This window comes from Cynocephalus volans, chromosome 10 (genome assembly GCF_027409185.1).
Source record: "Cynocephalus volans isolate mCynVol1 chromosome 10, mCynVol1.pri, whole genome shotgun sequence".
Classification (NCBI taxonomy): Eukaryota; Metazoa; Chordata; class Mammalia; order Dermoptera; family Cynocephalidae; genus Cynocephalus; species Cynocephalus volans.
The window spans coordinates 12,563,128-12,569,625 of NC_084469.1; the positions used below are offsets into that span (position 1 = coordinate 12,563,128).

The 6,498-nt window shown below is 38.6% G+C and overlaps 1 pseudogene; it reads left to right on the forward strand.

The window, feature by feature from the left end:
* The first annotated feature begins 5,114 nt into the window (after window positions 1-5,114).
* LOC134386934 (myosin regulatory light chain 12B-like) lies at window positions 5,115-5,641 on the forward strand (annotated as a pseudogene).
* Window positions 5,642-6,498: the final 857 nt, after the last annotated feature.

Below are 6,498 nucleotides of genomic sequence, written 5' to 3' on the forward strand. Positions count from 1 at the left end.
CACACAATCTATTGAAACTGACTTAAGAAGTAACAGAAAATCTGAATAAGACTGATAATATAAAGACATTGAATTAGTAATTTTTAAACTTTCCACAAGAAAATATTTGCAAGACACATATCTGATAAAGGACTATTACCCAAAATATACAAAGAACCCTTAAAACTCAATAATAAGAAAACAAACAACCTGATTTTAAAATGGGCCAAAAACCTTAAACAGACACCTTACCAAAGAAGATATACAGATGGTATATTAGTCTGTTTTTATTGCCTATAAGAAAAATACCTGGAATTGGGTAATTTGAAAGAAAATGAAATTTATTGCTTTTAGTTTCAGAATCTGGGAAGTCCACCATCCAGGGAATACATCTGGTGAGGTGACTCTACAGCACGTTGAGAATGACAGAGCAGAGAGAGAGAGACTGTCACTGTGGGGAAAACAGAATAATTTAGTCAGGACCCCTCATCTCAGGTCCGGTTGGGGGTGGTGCAGCACATTTCTTGTAAACATGTTGTGTGTGGTGGAGCTAGTGAGCGTGTACACCCATGTATATTTTTAGTTTGTTGTTGTTGTGTGTTCTTCAGTTTGTGAAGCAGAAGCTGGCTGGTAGAGCTCACGTCTAAAAATAGAGCATGTTTAATCTGCTGTCAGCTGCTCAGTTTTTCTCTGAACTTTGCTGGTAGCAGTTGAGTTTCTGAGTTTCTCTTTGGACTGCTTAGCTTTTAGACATGTGTGTGCTGAATGAAGACTATTCTTTTGTCAACCAAGCCTCCAAGGATCTTTTTTCCTGTTAACTAGCTCATCCGCCTGCGTGTGAAGGGTTTGTGACACAGTCTGGACAACGGGCTTGAGGGGTCTGTGAGCTCCTGACCCAGCCCTAGCTCTACAGTCATGTACTCTCCATTTAAAGCCCTCAGAACCACACCCCTGACTACCATTATTAGCCTATTCACCAGGGCCCAGTCCCCACAATCTCATCACATCTTCAAGGCTCCACCTATCAATTACCATAATAGGATTTCCCACCCTTGACAGTCACAGTAAGGAACAAGCATTAGTGAGGTTGTGGAGGCATTCAATCTGCAGCAGATGGCAAGTAAACATATGAAAAGATTTTCCACATCTTATGTCATCAGGGAAATGCAAATTAAAACAACAATGAGATACCACTTCACACTTATTAGAATAGCCAAATCCAGAACACTCACAACACTAAATGCTGATGAGGACGTGGAGCAAAAGGAACTCTCATTTTTTTGCTGGTGGGAATGCAAAATGGTACAGTTACTTTGGAAGACAGTTTGGCAGTTTCTTACAAAACTAAACATACTCTTACCATAAGATCCAGAAATCATACTCCTTGGTATCTGTCCAAAACTCTTTACAAAAAACTCCATACAGATGTTTATAGCAGATTCATAATTCCCAAAGCTTGGAAGCTACCAAGATTTCCTTCAGTAGGTGAGCAGATAAATAAGCTGTGGTACATCCAGACAATGGCTATATACTATATGATTTCAACTATATGACATTCTAGAAAATGCAAAACCATGGACACAGTAAGTAGACCAGTGGTTGCTAGCAGTTATGGGAAGTGAAGGGATGAACAGGAAGAACACAGAGGATTTTTAGAGCAGTGAAAAATACTCTGTATGATACTATTAACAGTGGGTACGTCACTTTATATTTTTCTAAACCCATAAAATGTACAACACCAAGAATGAGCCCTAATGTAAAGTACAGAGTTTGAGTGATAATGATGTGTCAATGTAGGTTCACTGATTGTAACAACAATACCACTCTTGTGGGGGATATTGATAATGGGGCAGGCTCTGCATGTGTTGGGGCAGACATAACAAGAAAATAAAACTATGATAATACTTCTTATGAAGAGAGGTGCAAAAGTTCTCAACCAATATCAGAACACTGAAACGATCAGTATACAAAAAGTATTAAACAACATGACCAAATGGGATTTATCCCAGGAATAGAAGAAAACTTCCTCAATCTGATAAAGAGCATCTACAACAATAACAACAACAACAACAACAAAAAGCCCTCACTTAACTATCATACATTTTTTTTTTTTTTTTTTTTTTTTTTGTCTTTTTCGCGACCAGCACTCAGCCAGTGAGTGCACCGGGCATCCCTATATAGGATCCGAACTCCCAGCCCGTTGACCATCATACTTAAAGATGAATGCTTTCCCGTGAAGATCAGAAACAAGACAACGATGCTTCTCACCACTTCCAGTCAACACTGTACTAAGAGTTTATGCCACAGCAAATTCGTAGGAAAGAGAAATAAAAGGCATTCAATTGGGAAGAAAAAGCAAAACTGTAGATTTATTTATCCTACGTAACTGCTATTTTGTACCCATCCTCCCCCTCCCTGCCCCTAGTAGCCACTATTCTCTTCTCTGTTCCTGTGTATTAGACTTTTTTTTTAGATTCCACATGTAAGTGAGATCATGCAGGATTGTCTATTGTCTGGCTTATTTCATGTAGCATAATGTCTCCAGTCTCATGCATGTTATCTTAAATGGCAGCATCTCCTTTTTTAAGGGTGAATAATGTTCATTATATATTTATACCACAATGTCTTTATCTATTCATCAGTGGATGCACACTTAGGTTGTTTTCATATCTTGGTTATTATGAATAGTGCTCTAGTTAGCATAGCAGCACAGATATCTCTACAAAATGCTGATTTCATTTCCTTTCAATATGCTCAGCAGAGGGATTGCTGGGTCATATGGTAGTACTATTTTTAAATTTTTAAGGAACCTCTATACTTTTTTTCATAATGGATGTACTAATTTACATTCTCACCAACATTGTAAAAGGGTTCACTTTTCTCCACACCCTTACCAACATTGGTCATCTGTTGTCTTTTTGAAAATAGCCATTCTAACATGTGGAGTATACTATAAAGCAAATATATTTCACAGGGCCTAGTTTCTTGTACTTTCAGGTTTAGTCTAACTTCGTAAAAGTACATATAAAATGTTGACCTTGCAAAAAACGGGAAATTTTGCACAGGCTATAGTCTCTGTTGTAAGATAAAGAATTGTAACACAGCAATTCTTTTGCTGATTCAAAGACAGAGAAGTTACTGTCTTTGAAACTGGGAAGCTGCTGTAGGGGGAGGAATGTTTGCCAAGATCAGGCTTTTGTTGGTGGATCACTTAAATTGTCTTATAAAATGTCACTTTGCTTGTTCTACTGGATGTTACCAGCCTGTATTGTTAAACTATAACCCCACCTATGTTCTCCTCCTGTAACTTCCTGGTCTGGAGACTAAATGCAGGAAGAAAACCCCAATTTGTGATTAGTTTCCCAAATGAAAGGAATGCCTCTCTCTTGAGGGTTCTGGGAGATTAACCACTTTGGGGCTTCCCACTGCTCAGAAGAGATGGGTTTTGAGTAATCCTTTGTGGCTCCATCACCCAGGGGGAAAGGGGTGACAAATCCATGGAGGGCAAAGCAACACTAACAGGTGTGAGGTGATATCTCATTGTAGTTTTGAATTGCATTTCCCTGATGATTAATAATGTCGAGGATCTTTTCTTATATGTGCTAGCCATTTTTACGTCTTTCAAAAAAATGTCTATTCAAGTGCTCTGCCCATTTTTTCTATCTTTTTTAATTGATTATGCATATTCATGGATATGAAGCTGACTATCACCACATTTGCCCAAGGTGTGAGGGTCAGATCAATATTATCAGCATGTCCATTGCCACAAATTGTGATCATTCCCCACATCCCCCACCTGATTAATCCCCAACCTACCTCCACCTCCCTCCCTCTGCTCCCCTGCCCCTGAAAACTCTATATATTCTCTCTCCTTCTGCAAGTCCAACACACCCCTGTGGTCTTTCTTTCCTCCCTTCTTTCTCTCTTAGCTCCCACTTATGAATGAGAACATGCAGTATTTGTCCCTGTATGCCTGGCTTATTTCATTTAACCCAATTTTCTCAAATCTCATCCATGTTGCTGCAAATGGCAGAATTTCATCCTTTTTTATGGCAGAATACTATGGTGTTTATATACCACACTCTCCTTATCCAATCCTCTGTCAATGGACATTTAGGTTGGTTCCATATCTTGGCTATTGTAAATAGAGCTTCAATTAGCATGAGAGTGCAGGTATCGCTTTGACATGATGATTTACATTCCTTTGGGTATATCCCTAAAAGTAGGATTGTTGGATAGTATCGTAGATTTATCTATACTTGTTTGAGAAAACTCCATACTTTTTTCCATAATGGTTGTACTAATTTACAGTCCCTCCAACAGTATAAGAACTTTCCCTTCTCTTTGCCCATTTTTTAATAAGGTTATTTGGTTTTTTGCTTTTGAGTCATATGAGTTCCTTATATATTTTGGGTATTAACCCCTTGTCAGATATATGGTTTGCAAATATTTTCTCCCAATCCATAGGCTTCCTTTTCACTTGGTTGTTTCCTTTGCTGTGCAGAAGCTATATAGCTTGATGTAGTCTCACTTGTTTATTTTTGCTCTTGTTAGCTGAGTTTTTGGTGTCGTATCCAAGAGCTTTTGTACTGTATGCTGAAATTTTGCTAAAAGTAGATTTTGGTGCTCTTATGACAAAAAAAGAAAAAAGATAACTATGGAAGGTGAGAGATATGTTAATTTGCGTGACTGTAATAATCATTTTACTATGTATATGTAGATTAAAACATCATATTGTACACCTTAAATATATATAATCAAATAAAAGAAAAGAAAAAGAAAAACTATCTCTAGTTCCTAAAAATGTTGAAGAGAGTTATCACATGATGCAGCAATTCTACTCCTGGCTATATGCTCAAGATTAATAAAACCTTGTATATCTCACACAGAATTTGTATATCAGTGTTCAGAAAAGCATTATTCTTCATAGTTAAAAGGTAGAAATACTCAAATGTTCATCGACTGATAAATGAATAAATAAAAATTGGTATACCCAGGCTTTCTGGTCTGCCCCTGGACGCAAGAAGGGCCAGCGTGCAACCACTGCAGAGCCACAGCCCAGAGCTCTTCAGGACAGTAGTCATCTCATGTAGGGCAGCCCTGGTTCCAGTGTCTCACAATGGAATTGAACAGCCACCATGTGGAGCAAAAACACAAAGACCAAGACCACCAACAAGCACATGGAGGGCATTACATCCAATGTGTTTTCCATGTTTGCCCAGTTACAGTTTTAGGAGTTCAAAGAGGCCTTTGACATGATTGATCAGAACAGAGATACTTTCGTCAACAAGGAATATGTGCATGGTGTGCTTGCTTCTCTGGGAAAGAATCCCACTGATGCATACCTTGATGCCATGATGTATGAGGCTGTGGGCTCATAAATTTCACCATGTTCCCTACTATGTTTGGTGAGCAGTTAAATGGCACAGATCCAGAAGAAGTCATCAGAAATGCTTTTGCCTGCTTTGATGAAGAATCAACAGGAACTATTCAGGAGGATGACTTGAGAGAGCCAATGCAAGATTGGTTTGCAGAAGAAGAGGTGAATGAGCTGTACAGAGAAGCACCTATTGACAAAAAGGAAAACTTCACTTATGTTGAGTTCATGCATAGCCTTAAACACAGAGCAAAAGACAAAAATGAGTGCAAGAACTTTAGCTAAAACCTTCAAGTAACTGTGTTTTACTCTATTTCCCAGATACTTTCCCCCATCATCATTGAACCTGTTGCATGTAATTAGTTTCACAACATTGCCTTTTTAAAAATGTATTTATTTCAGAACTTTCTGTCACTTAGCCTTTTTAAAATGAGACTGGAAATGGGGACAATGTTGTAAATTGTATTGAAAAAAGAGATGAAGATTAAAATTCAACACATGTGAAAACTCAGGAAAATATGTCCATATTTCTGGTTTTGCTGGATTTTTACATTTATATACAATAAAAATGCTATTTTGAATTTTTTTAAAATGTTAAAAATAAAAATTAGTATACCTATTCAAATAGAATATTGTTTGGCAGTAAAATGGAGTGAAGTACTGACACATACTACATATTGGATAAACCTTGAAAAGACTGTGTAAAGTGATAGAAGCCAGTCAAAAGACCACATAATGCATTTTACATAAAATGTCTACAATAGGCTTCCAGTCAAGATGGTGGAATAGACAGTCCCCAGTGTCAATTTCTCCCACAAATCAACCAATTTCAACTACAAAAAAGCAACAACAGCCAAGCTGGGGCCGCTAGAGCTCAGGGGAAGAGGAGGAGAGACCTACGGAGTGCATGAAGGCAGGAGAAGCTATGATGAGAGAAAGAAAAAACTGCTCGGAGTGTTTTGGGCCGCGGCTGCTTTAAGGCTGGAGCTGATGAGCACACAGAGCAGGAGCCAGCAGAAACCACAGGTGTGCCCTTTGGATGAAGTTGCTTGGAGGTGGCAGGGGAGAAGGGGGCCTTGGCAGCCCCCAGGACAGCAAGACCACTAATAGAGTTCCTGTGGACCCACTCAGGACTGAGGAAC